This window comes from Ranitomeya variabilis, chromosome 6 (assembly GCF_051348905.1).
Source record: "Ranitomeya variabilis isolate aRanVar5 chromosome 6, aRanVar5.hap1, whole genome shotgun sequence".
NCBI lineage: Eukaryota > Metazoa > Chordata > Amphibia > Anura > Dendrobatidae > Ranitomeya > Ranitomeya variabilis.
The window spans coordinates 273,282,336-273,296,551 of record NC_135237.1 but is presented as its reverse complement, the minus strand read 5'-3'; the positions used below and the strand labels follow the sequence as shown (position 1 = coordinate 273,296,551).

The 14,216-nt window shown below is 44.0% G+C and overlaps 1 non-coding gene and 1 pseudogene across 1 annotated transcript; both read left to right on the top strand.

The window, feature by feature from the left end:
* Positions 1-443: 443 nt before the first annotated feature.
* Positions 444-620, top strand: LOC143783645 (U2 spliceosomal RNA; annotated as a pseudogene).
* A 13,073-nt stretch (positions 621-13,693) lies between these two features.
* On the top strand, positions 13,694-13,884 carry LOC143784110 (U2 spliceosomal RNA). The gene has a single exon (XR_013217712.1). It is a non-coding gene; the product is annotated as a U2 spliceosomal RNA (small nuclear RNA).
* The last annotated feature ends 332 nt before the right edge of the window (positions 13,885-14,216 follow it).

Below are 14,216 nucleotides of genomic sequence, written 5' to 3'. Positions count from 1 at the left end.
CCACGGCACCGGTCGCCGCGGCGGGGCCGGCCATCGACGCACCAGCGGCCGCCGCCAGGGCACCGGCCGCCGACGCATCAGCCGCCGCGGGACCGGACGCCACCGCAGCACATCTCAGCAAGCAGATCCCAGCACCAGACACCTGCAGTGCACAGCCCGCCCCCAGCAAAGCCCGGCCCGCCCCCAGCACAGCACAGGCAGCCCACAGTCCCACCCACAGCCCAGTCACTCTTGAGTGACTGCTGACTGTGCGGCTGAGACACGCCTGTTACTGACGTCACGTCAATTTCCAGAGTCTGGAAATTGACGTGACGTCGGCGGAAATTAGCGGTGGCTGCAGCCTGGGGGTCACGTGACCCGGACTCAGCCACCAGCATAGCGCCGCTCACAGGGGAAAAAGGCAACGCAAGGTATTTACACAATTCATCAGGGGCCCCGGGGGGATACATTGGGGGGATAATTGAAAGTAGTGGACAACCCCTTTAATATCTGATACGTCTCCTATTTGGGGACCGTATATTAAATGGATTTTTAGAACAGGGAGATGGAAAAAGAGCTTGCTCTGTCCACTCCATGCATTAAGCCGTTATTGCGGTATCTCCGGGAACAGTGCACTCCTTCTCTGATCCGGCTTCCAAATACAGATTGAATTGAAATCAGCACAAGTTGTGCTATAACCCATTCTGTGAATTCTTTTCAGGGTCAACGTTGCACATTTCAGATGCCAAATGCATTTTGCTTGATTTAACTTGACCAATTGCAACATTTTCTGTGCGCATTGTTTGCCCCTATGCATGTCAAGCATTGTATTGCGTTCAATATGAAATCAATCAATCAATCTCTCTTTACTGGTTGCAACCGGCGTGTGAAGATGTGGACATGTATTTGGCCTTTGTTACAGTGTTGCAAATAGACCATCTACAAAGTTAGGCCCCTTGCTATCAGTACTTAGTGCTTTAATTTAAGTAACCCATGAGTAGTTCTGCCATACATACCACATTTGTGACAGCATGATTTCTTTTGTAAAACATTGTCTCCCTCTCGTGGACCACTGACTTTTAAATTTAATGTATATGTATTTAAAGAAAGGAAAAATTGTGTCTGTGCTGATCTTGAATATGCTGCCTATCTACACCTGTGTGAGTATTCTAACGCTTTCTAACAACCAGGTGCGCTGCCTGCATTAGATAGAATCTGAGCGCGGGACCCTCACGTGTCACAATGGGCCCTTGGCCATGGTCTGGAACCCTCACGTGTCACAATGGGCTGGAACCCTCACGTGTCCAAATGGGCCCTTGGCCTATAAAAAGCAGTGCGGTGGCAGTTATCTTCAGTCTGCTGCTGGAGCAGCGGCGGGCAGCATGGTGATAGGTAGGCAGCAGAATCTATACCCGGCATCAGGAGAGGTAAGGGAAGACAGCTGCTCGCTTGTTTGTTTTTTTATTTTCCCTCTCGCACACCTCCTCCTGGCACTCAGTAGTGCACATTGGAACAAAGGGGGAGGGTTACAATAGGTGGGGTTAAGCAGATTAAAAACGAGTGGCTCACAGCTTGAACAAACAGCAGAACTGTTAGGCCGGCGTCACACTGGCGAGTTTTACGGACGTAAGAGCGCAGAAACTACGTCCGTAAAACTCGCATAACATACGGCACAATTATTCTCAATGGGGCTGCTCCTATCAGCCGTATATTACGGATCCGTAATATACGGCTTTCTACGGCCGTACAAAATCGCAGCATGCTGCGTTTGTCAGCGTATTGCGCAAAAAAATCGCCAATGAAAGTCTATGGGGGCGAGAAAAATACGGATTCCACACGGACCAGCAGTGTGACTTGCAAGAAATACGGAGCGGTGTTAGTGAAAAGTCAGTAATTCAATTGCCGGCTTTTCATTTCTCCTGCACAAACCCGACAGGATATGAGACATGGTTTACATACAGTAAACCATCTCATATCCCCATTTTTTTTGCATATTCCACACTACTAATGTTAGTAGTGTGTATGTGCAAAATTTCAGCGCTGTAGCTACTAAAATAAAGGGTTAAATGGCGGAAAAAATTGGCGTGGGCTCCCGCGCAATTTTCTCCGCCAGAATGGTAAAGCCAGTGACTGAGGGCATATTAATCCAATTGTATGAAAGGGTTAAAAAACACACACACACATGATTTAAAAGTATTTTAATGCAATAAACACAGCGGTTGTTTTAATAATTTATTGCTCTCTCAATCCATCAGCAACACCCTCGCTTGGAAAAATAATAAACGCACAAGATACATACCTTCTGATGTCCTATCACATCCAAAGAGGAAATCCATCTGAAGGGGTTAACTAATATTACAGGCACGAGCTGCGATAAACCACTCGCTCGTGCCTGTAATCCCCGGGTGCTGAAAGGAAAGCAGTGATCTATACTTACATTGAGTCGCGGTGATGCGCCTCTGCTGGATGTTCTCATGAACTGCAGCCTGGGAACTTTTTCCCACGCTCCAGGTCATATGAGGACATCCACCAGGGGGCGCATCACCGCGACTGAAGGAAATGTAGGTCAATGACCTACATTTCATTCATTCGCCGGGGATTACAGGCACGGAGCACAGCTGCATTTGCAGGGCTCCTGCCTGTAAAATATTTTAACCCCTTCAGATGGATTACCTCGTGGGACGTGACGGTTCAGCTGAGGGAATGTATCTTGTGCGTTTATTATTTTTCCAAGCGAGGGTGTTGCTGATGGATTGAGAGAGCAATAAATTATTAAAACAACCACTGTGTTTATTTCATTAAAATACTTTTAAATCATGTGTGTGTGTGTTTTTTAACCCTTTCATACAATTGGATTAATAATGGATAGGTGTCATAATTGACGCCTCTCCATTATTAATCTGGCTTAATGTTACAATAGCAAGGTGGCATTAACCCTTCATTACCCCATATCCCTCCGCTACAGGGAGTGGGAAGAGAGTGGCCAAGTGCCAGAATAGGCGCATCTTCCAGATGTGCCTTTTCTGGGGTGGCTGGGGGCAGATGTTTGTAGCCAGGGGGGGCCAATAACCATGGACCCTCTCCTGGCTATTAATATCTGCCCTCAGTCACTGGCTTTACCATTCTGGCGGAGAAAATTGCGCGGGAGCCCACGCCAATTTTTTCCGCCATTTAACCCTTTATTTTAGCAGCTACAGCGCTGAAATTTTGCACATACACACTACTAACATTAGTAGTGTGGAATATGCAAAAAAAATGGGGATATGAGATGGTTTACTGTATGTAAACTATGTCTCATATCCTGTCGGGTTTGTGCAGGAGAAATTAAAAGCCGGCAATTGAATTACCGGCTGTTCACAGATATCGCGCTGAATGAAATCTAAATACAGAATATATATATATGTGTCTCAATGATATATATATATATATATATATATATATATATATATATACTGTATATATGTTTTAATGAACATTTGAGCACATAAATCCATTAGATGTCGGTTTTGCAAGCCTGCGCGAAAATCTCGCAGTACGGATGCCATACGGATTACATACGGAGGATGCCATGCGCAAAATACGCTGACACACCCTGACTACGGATCACTATTTTGGGAACATTTCTCTGTATTACGGCCGTAGTACGGACGTATAATACGTGGCGTATTGTCTTACGCCAAGTGTGACGCCGGCCTTATTGTGAAGGCGTCCGGTTTGCTAAAATGTCCTCCTCAGGGCAATCTTTTGCTCCATCTCCCCAAAGGGTATCAGTGTTAGGCCTTGGTGCGGCAGAAGTGCGAAACGATTTCTGGTTATTGCTTCTCGGCCTTTTGGCTGCGATCTTGTGTCGCAGTCAGAGGGTGTGAGTATTTCCTGGCAGCGTGCTGCTAATTTTCTTCTGCGGTATTCGTCTCTGCAGTGAATACTGAAGATGTTTATTAAGAATACGATTCGTGTGGTCGTGGAAGGTGGTGCTAAAAACAACGTGGTGTACGTGGTTCGTGACCTGCTGCAGGGAAAGGCTGGAGCTCATCGGACTGATATTTTCAGTGTGAATGAATTTCACAATCCAGGTATATATGATGTTACCTTTGTGAGTGAGCCATGCTGTCTAACTGTCTTTGAGTGGTTCAGAAACCATGATGGTGACCCATGCCTGGAGGGAGTGCGGGTGGAGCCTCTGTTTGGGCTCATGGAGAAAGTAGTGACGGTTACCGTGTATAATCCTTACACAGAAGTAAGGCTGTTGGAGCAGTTCCTGGTTCGGTACTGCGAATATGTGAAGGGTGGAGAGAAACAGAAAAATGTGTTGGGCATTTTTAACTGTAAATATGTGTTTCGTGTGAAACTGAGGAAAGACCCAAGTTGTTTGGGAGGTTTCACCCATCCCCCGGCGTACTTTTCAGTGGTGGGTCATAGGGGCTTTCTGTCGTATGCAGGGCAGCCTCTATACTGCAGGAAGTGTTTCCAATTTGGGCACTTACAGAACATGTGTGAGAAGAGCATGGTTTGTCGTAACTGTAAGCGAGAGGGCCACGTGGCGGCTCAGTGTCTGATGCCACGTGAATGTGACCAGTGTGGTAATACAGGGCACCTGTATAAGGACTGTTCATATGGTGGGCCAAGGAGGCCAACTAGGGAGGCGGGAGGAGGAAGAAAAGAAACGGAGGCAGGAGGAGGAAAAAAAGAGGGAGGAGGAGGTCAAGAAACGGGAGGAGGAGAGGAAGCGGGAGGAAGGCAAGGTGTCTGCGCAGCAAAGCGCTGAGGTAATTCCGCCCTCTATGATTGAGAGATGGCGGGAGAAACAGCAGGAGGACAAGGAGGCTGAGAGGAGGAGGGATCAGCAGGAGGACAAGGAATTCTGGAGAGCCGCAAAGCAGGAAGAGCGTGCTATGGCTAATAAAAATTAAAAAAAAGGAGGCCCCAGTTACTAAAGCAGAGTAGATGGGCTTATTGACGGATTTTGATATTTCTGGGGCAGAGGAGATGGCTGAGTGTTTGATTCCTGAGTCTGACCCAAGAAAAATTAGTGATTTTTCCTCTGAAGAGGAGCCTGGGGGTTGAAAGTGTCCCAGGGAGGGTGGTGAGGAAATCTCTGACTTTGAGGTTTTTGAAGGAGGAGTGCCCCAGAGGAAGACTGGGCAGAAGAAGACACGTCTGGAAGAGTGTATGGAAGTTAGCGGCTCTGAAAGCTGCTCGGCGCAGATGGTGGAGGAGGACAGTAGCAGTGCTTTGTAGTTATGTGCTATTATTTCAGTAGCTAGGTGTTTTTGTATATAGCATTTGCCTTTAAAAAAAAAGTGTTTTTTTTTTGTTTGCTTTTTTTCATGTAAGTTGTGCAATGTCATGTTTGTAGGTTGTTTTTTTTTAGTATTTTTGTTTCCGTGTATGTTATGAGTTTTGTTATTATATCACAAAATGTGAGGGTCTTTAACCCCTTCCCGACATTTGACGTACTATCCCGTCGAGGTGGGGTGGGCCCCCATGACCGCCGACGGGATAGTACGTCATACGCGATCGGCCGCGCTCACGGGGGGAGCGCGGCCGATCGCGGCCGGGTGTCGGCTGCATATCGCAGCTGACATCCGGCACTATGTGCCAGGAGCGGTCACGGACCGCCCCCGGCACATTAACCCCCGGCACACCGCGATCAAACATGATCGCGGTGTGCCGGCGGTACAGGGAAGCATCGCGCAGGGAGGGGGCTCCCTGCGTGCTTCCCTGAGACGATCGGTACAAGGTGATGTACTCACCTCGTACCGAACGTCTTCTCCCTGCAGGCCCCGGATCCAAAATGGCCGAGGGGCTGTATCCGGGTCCTGCAGGGAGCACTTCCGGGTCGGAGCAGGCTGCAGGTGAAAGCTGCAGCCTGCTCCGATGAAAGTATGATCGCGGATCTGATAGAGTGCTATGCACACTATCAGATCTGCGATCTGTGATGTCCCCCCCTGGGACAAAGTAAAAAAGTTTAAAAAAAAATTTCCACATGTGTAAAAAAAAATAAAAAAAATTCCTAAATAAATAATAATAAAAAAAAAAATATTATTCCCATAAATACATTTCTTTATCTAAAAAAAACAAACAAAAACAATAAAAGTACACATATTTAGTATCGCCGCGTCCGTAACGACCCAACCTATAAAACTGGCCCACTAGTTAACCCCTTCAGTAAACACCGTAAGGAAAAAAAAAAAAAAACGAGGCAAAAAACAACGCTTTATTACCATACCGCCGAACAAAAAGTGGAATAACACGCGATCAAAAAGACGGATATAAATAACCATGTTACCGCTGAAAACGTCATCTTGTCCCGCAAAAAACGAGCCGCCATACAGCATCATCAGCAAAAAAATAAAAAAGTTATAGTCCTCAGAATAAAGCGATGCCAAAATAATTATTTTTTCTATAAAATAGTTTTTATCGTATAAAAGCGTCAAAACATAAAAAAATGATATAAATGAGATATCGCTGTAATCATACTGACCCGACGAATCAAACTGCTTTATCAATTTTACCAAGCGCAGAACGGTATAAACGCCTCTCCCAAAAGAAATTCATGAATAGCTGGTTTTTGGTTATTCTGCCTCACAAAAATCGGAATAAATGTGATAAAAAATGGTCACGTGTCCGAAAATGTTACCAATAAAAACGTCAACTCGTCCCACAAAAAACAAGACCTCACATGACTCTGTGGACCAAAATGTGGAAAAATTATAGGTCTCAAAATGTGGAGACGCAAAAACTTTTTTGCTATAAAAAGCGTCTTTTAGTCTGGTTTCACACTTGCGTTTTTATCTGCATGCGTTTTTTAAAAAAACCACATGTGTGAAAAAATGCATGTAAACGCGGTAAAACGCATGCGTTTTTATAGAAAAACACAAGAAAACAAGAAAAAAACAAAAAACCCTAACCCTACCCCTAACCCTACCCCTAACCTGAAATACGTGGCACTGAAATACGTGGCACTGAAATATACGTTTATATACGTATATACGTATATAAGTGCCACGATATTTCAGTGGCCACGTATTTAAGTGCCACGTATTTAAGTGCCACGTATTTACGTGCCACGTATTTTTCAGTGCCTGAAATACGTGGCACTGAAATACGTGGCACTGAAATATCGTGGCACTGAAGTATTTACGTGCCACGTATTTTTCAGTGCCTGAAATACATGGCACTGAAATACGTGGCACTGAAATATCGTGGCACTGAAATATCGTGGCACTTAAATACGTGGCACTTAAATACGTGGCACTTAAATACGTGGCACTTAAATACGTGGCTCTTAAATACGTGGCACTTATATACGTGGCACTTATATACGTGGCACTTATATACGTGGCACTTATGACTGTCAGAAAATGTTCAGTAAACGGTTAGGGGTGAGGTTATGGGGTAGGGTTTCAGGTAGAATTGGGGAGATTCCACTGTTCAGGCACATCAGGGGCTCTCCAAACGCGACATGGCGTCCAATCTCAATTCCAGCCAATTCTGCGTTGAAAAAGTAAAACAGTGCTCCTTCCCTTCCGAGCTCTCCCGTGCGTCCAAAAAGGGGTTTACCCCAACATATGGGGTATCAGCGTACTAGGGACAAATGGAACAACAACTTCTGGGGTCCAAGTTCTCTTGTTATCCTTGGGAAAATAAAAATTTGGGGGGCTAAAAATCATTTTTGTGGGAAAAAAAATATGTTTTATTTTCACGGCTCTGCGTTGTAAACTGTAGTGAAACACTTGGGGGTTCAAAGTTCTCACAACACATCTAGATAAGTTCCTTGGGAGGTCTAGTTTCCAATATGGGGTCACTTGTGGGGGGTTTGTACTATTTGGGTACATCAGGGGCTCTGCAAATGCAACGTGACGCCTGCAGACCAATCCATTTAAGTCTGCATTCCAAATGGCGCTCCTTCCCTTCCGAGCTCTGTCATGCGCCCAAACAGTGGTTCCCCCCCACATAGGGGGTATCAGCGTACTCAGGACAAATTGGACAACAACGTTTAGGGTCCAATTTATCCTGATACCCTTGTGAAAATACAAAACTGGGGGCTAAAAAATCATTTTTGTGAAAAAAAAATAATAATTTTTATTTTCACGGCTCTGCGTTATAAACTGTAGTGAAACACTTGGGGGTTCAAAGTTCTCACAACACATCTAGATAAGTTCCTTGGGGGTCTAGTTTCCAATATGGGGTCACTTGTGGGGGGTTTGTACTGTTTGGGTACATCAGGGGCTCTGCAAATGCAACGTGACGCCTGCAGACCAATCCATTTAAGTCTGCATTCCAAATGGCGCTCCTTCCCTTCCGAGCTCTGTCATGCGCCCAAACAGTGGTTCCCCCCCACATAGGGGGTATCAGCGTACTCAGGACAAATTGGACAACAACTTTTAGGGTCCAATTTATCCTGATACCCTTGTGAAAATACAAAACTGGGGGCTAAATTTCATTTTTGTGAAAAAAAAAAAAAAATTATTTTCACGGCTCTGCGTTATAAACTGTAGTGAAACACTTGGGGGTTCAAAGTTCTCACAACACATCTAGATAAGTTCCTTGGGGGGTCTAGTTTCCAATATGGGGTCACTTGTGGGGGGTTTGTACTGTTTGGGTACATCAGGGGCTCTGCAAATGCAACGTGACGCCTGCAGACCAATCCATTTAAGTCTGCATTCCAAATGGTGCTCCTTCCCTTCCGAGCTCTGTCATGCGCCCAAACAGTGGTCCCCCCCCCACAAATGGGGTATCTGCGTACTCCAGACAAATTGGACAACAACTTTTGAGGTCCAATTTATCCTGATACCCTTGTGAAAATACAAAACTGGGGGCTAAAAAATCATTTTTGTGAAAAAAAAAAAAATAATTTTTATTTTCACGGCTCTGCGTTATAAACTGTAGTGAAACACTTGGGGGTTCAAAGCTCTCAAAACACATCTAGATAAGTTCCTTAGGGGGTCTACTTTCCAAAATGGTGTCACTTGTGGGGGGGTTTAATGTTTAGGCACATCAGGGGCTCTCCAAACGCAACATGGCATCCCATCTTAATTCCAGTCAATTTTGCATTGAAAAGTAAAATAGCGCTTCTTCCCTTCTGAGCTCTGCTATGCGCCCAAACAATGGTTTACACCCACATATGGGGTATCGTCGTACTCAGGACAAATTGCACAACAACTTTTGTGGTCTAATTTCTTCTCTTACCCTTGGGGAAATAAAAAAATGGGGGTTAACAGATCATTTTTGTGAAAAAATATGATTTTTTATTTTTACGGCTCTGCATTATAAACTTCTGTGAAGCACTTGTTGGGTCAAAGTGCTCAACACACATCTAGATAAGTTCCTTAAGGGGTCTACTTTCCAAAATGGTGTCACTCGTGGGGGGTTTCAATGTTTAGGCACATTAGGGGCTCTCCAAACGCAACATGGCGTCCCATCTCAATTCCAGTCAATTTTGCATTGAAAAGTCAAATGGCGCTCCTTCCCTTCTGAGCTCTGCCCTGCGCCCAAACAATGGTTTACACCCACATATGGGGTATCAGTGTACTCAGGACAAATTGCACAACAATTTTTGGGGTCCAATTTCTTCTCTTACCCTTGGGAAAATAAAAAATTGGGGGTGAAAAGATCATTTTTGTGAAAAAATATGATTTTTTATTTTTACGGCTCTGCATTATAAACTTCTGTAAAGCACTTGTTGGGTCAAAGTGCTCACCACACATCTAGATAAGTTCCTTAGGGGGTCTACTTTCCAAAATGGTGTCACTTGTTAGGGGTTTCAATGTTTAGGCACATCAGTGGCTCTCCAAATGCAACATGGCGTCCCATCTCAATTCCAGTCAATTTTGCATTGAAAAGTCAAATGGCGCTCCTTTGCTTCCAAGCTCTGCCATGCGCCCAAACTGTGGTTTACCCCCACATATGGGGTATCAGCGTACTCAGGACAAATTGTACAACAACTTTTGGGGTCTATTTTCTCCTGTTACCCTTGGTAAAATAAAACAAATTGGAGCTGAAATAAATTTTGTGTGAAAAAAAGTTAAATGTTCATTTTTATTTAAACATTCCAAAAATTCCTGTGAAACACCTGAAGGGTTAATAAACTTCTTGAAAGTGGTTTTGAGTACCTTGAGGGGTGCAGTTTTTAGAATGGTGTCACACTTGGGTATTTTCTATCATATAGACCCGTCAAAATGACTTCAAATGAGATGTGGTCCTTAAAAAAAAATGGTGTTGTAAAAATGAGAAATTGCTGGTCAACTTTTAACCCTTATAACTCCGTCACAAAAAAAAATTTTGGTTCCAAAATTGTGCTGATGTAAAGTAGACATGTGGGAAATGTTATTTATTAAGTATTTTGTGTGACATATGTCTGTGATTTAAGGGCATAAAAATTCAAAGTTGGAAAATTGCGAAATTTTCAAAATTTTCGCCAAATATTCGTTTTTTTTCACAAATAAACGCAAGTTATATCGAATAAATTTTACCACTAACATGAAGTACAATATGTCACGAGAAAACAATGTCAGAATCGCCAAGATCCGTTGAAGCGTTCCAGAGTTATAGCCTCATAAAGGGACAGTGGTCAGAATTGTAAAAATTGGCCCGGTCATTAACGTGCAAACCACCCTTGGGGGTGAAGGGGTTAAAAGCAGGTTGCGGTGGGCAGCCATTTTGGATTTTTTTGCAACCCAAAATGCAGGAATTTTTTGTCTGCAGGAGTGTGGTATTTTGGATGGTGTGAAGGGGAGTGAATGGCCTCATGGTGTGTCTGTGTGGTCAGGGAGTGCCTGTAATAAAAATGATGGTGTGGGTTTTTTGGTGAAGGGAAATGATGTGAGTTTGTGTGACTATATGGTGATTGAGGTTGGAAGGTGTGTGTTGGCAAATTTTGAGTTTAGAAATGTTTGCTTTTGCGTTATTAATGTGTATGCGCCTGTGGAAAAACAGGAGCGTAAAGTTTTATTTGAAAAAATTAAGTTTTTTATTCCAGGAAGAGTGCCTGTTGTGATAGTGGGTGATATGAACTGTGATGTGGGAAGTGTGAATATGGATGTGTCAGGGAAAGTGTTAATGGATATGGTGAGTGATTTTGGCTTAAGGGATATGCACCGTGCATGCACGATAACTCCATTGTTAAATACGTTTTTTTCTGACAGTGGGAGGGTGGCGTCTAGATTGGACTATTGTTTTGTTTCAAAAAATCTGATTCCTGTTAGTTATGCACAGGAGAGTGTGTTTTTTTCGGATCATGTGTGTATGAAGTGTGACTGCATGAATCGTAAGAAGGGGGTGTATGTGTTGAGTTTGGATTTTGAGAAGGCGTATGATAGGTTGGCGCATGGTTTTTTGTTTAGTGTGTTGGTGAAGATGGGGTTTCCTTCTGAGTTTGTTGAGAGAGTGAGAAGTTTGTATAAGAATATTTATAGTTGTGTGTTGTTGAATGGAAATGTGGGGAGGAGAGTAAATGTATTTTCCGGTGTTCGGCAGGGGTGCCCGTTGTCCCCTATTGTATTTATTTGCGCAATTGAGCCTTTGTTATGTCTGTTAAGAAAAGATAAGGTGATTCGGGGTGTGCAAGTACCGGGGGGTGGGGGGAGAGAGTGGAAGATGAGTGGCTATATGGATGATGTGTGTGTGTGCTGTGTGATTCAGAGTGTTCGGTACGGCGTGTGAAGTTGTTGGTTTCTATTTTTTGTGGAGCATCTGCTTTTAAAGTGAATTGGGAGAAGAGTGAGTGTAAGAATTTTGGGGGAAGGAGTCTGAGCGATGATGTTGGAGTGAATGTGGTGAGTGGATTGATAAAGGTTTTGCGTGTGAAATTTTCAGAGAAATTGGATGGAGAGGAAAGCTGGGTGGATGTGAGAGAGAGAGTGGAGCGTAAGTTAAATTTTTGGAGTTTGAGAGATCTTACGTTTTTTGGTAAAATTTTAGTTATGAAGAGTGTTGTGTTACCTATTTTTTGTATGTTGCGATGGTGTTTCCACCAAGCCACATGTGTATTAGAAGATTAAATAGGGTTTTGTTTGTCTTTATTTGGGGTTCATGTATGGAGCGTGCGAGGAGAGAAATTGTTATGAAGAGTTTGGATAAGGGGGGACTGGGTTTCCCAAATTTGAATGTTTTTTTCGGCGTGAATATTATGGTGTTTGTATTAGGTGTGATTAGGATGGATGGGAAGTATGCATGTATGTGCAGGTTTTTGTTTGGAAATTTCTTGTTTCATTTGAAATGGCGTGAAAGAGATCTTAGGAGCCCAGTGGCTTTTGAGGTTCCTGTGTGGTATGTGTGGGTTTACAAATTTTTAGTGAAGTATGAACTGTGTGATGTGGATGTGAGATTGTTAGAAAAGAAGAAAGCTGTATATAAGATGATTGAGTGTAGAGAGATGGAATGTGACATTATTGTAGGACGAGCCCATATGCTGTCCTTGACAGATCTTAAAATGGTAAGAGGGGATGATGTGCAGAAAGTATGGAAGAAGGTACGTGTGAATGGTATGACAAATAGGCAGAGTGGGATTGTATGGCAGTCATTGCATGGGCTGTTGCCGGTGAGGGAGTTTCTGAAAAATCGGGGTTTAGTGAGGAGTGAGAAGTGTCCGAGGAGTGGATGTGGTGGGAGTGAGAGTGTGGTGCATTTGTTTTGGAATTGTCAGTATGCTAGAAGGGTGATTGCAGGTCTGGGTCGTTTGTGTAAGGAGTTGTGTGATGTGAATCTGTTGTCTTTTGAGCTTTTTATGTTTGGATTGGGTATGTGTGGAGAAAAGGAGAGAGTAGTGTGGTTGATGATGACATGTATAAAAGAGGTTTTGTGGGATGTGAGGAATATATATGTGTTTAAAAGGAAGGATATTGAGGTTAGAAACTGTATAAAAATTATTTTGGGAAAATTGTATTTTTGCTTTGTGTGTGATCAGAGGAGGAGAGGGGAGGTGGATGCAGAGGGAATTTGGAAGACTAAAAAGTGGAAACATTTTGTTAACCCATTAATGACAGCCAATACGTCTTTTAACTGACCTGAGATATAAGAGAATAGCCTCCCCACACAGGTGACAATCCAGCAGCTGTGGGCTGTCCACTATAGCTGACAACTTGCTGTATCAGCCACGATCAGTGTTTGCACCATTCAAATCTGTTTAACCCCTTAGATGCTGCTGTCAATAGTGACTACTTCATTATAAATGGTTAACAGAGTGTGGGGGCTTCCTCTTTATCCCAATTGGTGCCCTCAGATCATGATTTTGTGGTCCTGATGTTTGCGATGGCAATTCATGACCAAATTGCGGCCTTTGAGTTTGCCGGCTATAGTAATCTGTGCAGAAGTTAGAGGCATTTAGGTGGTAAAAATAAACTTTTTCAAAACCGTATAAAAATTATTTTGGGAAAATTGTATTTTTGCTTTGTGTGTGATCAGAGAAGGAGCGGGGAGGTGAATGCAGAGGGAATTTGGAAGACTAAAAAGTGGAAACATTTTGTTAATGTATCTTGAGGTGTTTTTTGTTGTTAATAAATTTTCTTGTGTTTTCCAATGATGATGGGAATAGCGGTGGCACTGAGTGTGTGGCACGCTGTTTTGGGAGTTGAGTTCCTTATAGTTTTGGTTACCTGACTGTGGAACTTCCCATCTGAGGGGAAGAAAATAAAAATCAGTGTCAGGCCTTGGTGTGGTGAAAGTGCTAAACCATATCTGGTTATCGCTGCTCGGCCTTTTGGCTGAAATCGTCATCGTCGTCGCCGCCACCACTCAAGATCAAGTGTAGCACCTGTTCTTATCAGTTTAATATCTGATACGTCTCCTATTTGGGGACCATATATTAAATGGATTTTTAGAACAGGGAGATGGAAAAAGAGCTTGCTCTTTCCACTCCACGCATTGAGCCGTTATTGCGGTATCTCCGGGAACAGTGCACTCAGGCTCGGACTGTCCCACCGGAGAACCGGAGGATCCTCCGGTGGGCCCAGGCACTGACACCTGCTGGACACTGGGGCAGATTGCTGGACACACTGGGGGCAGTGCTGGACACTGGGGCAGATTGCTGGACACATTGTGGGCAGTGCTGAACACTGGGGCAGATTGCTGGACACACTGGGGGCAGTGCTGGACATACTGGGGCAGATTGTTGGACAACCTGGGGGTAATATGCTTGACACACTGGGGCAGATTGCTGGACACACTGGGGGTAATATGCTGGACACACTGGGGCAGATTGCTGGGCACACTGGGGCAGATTGCTGGACACACTGTTC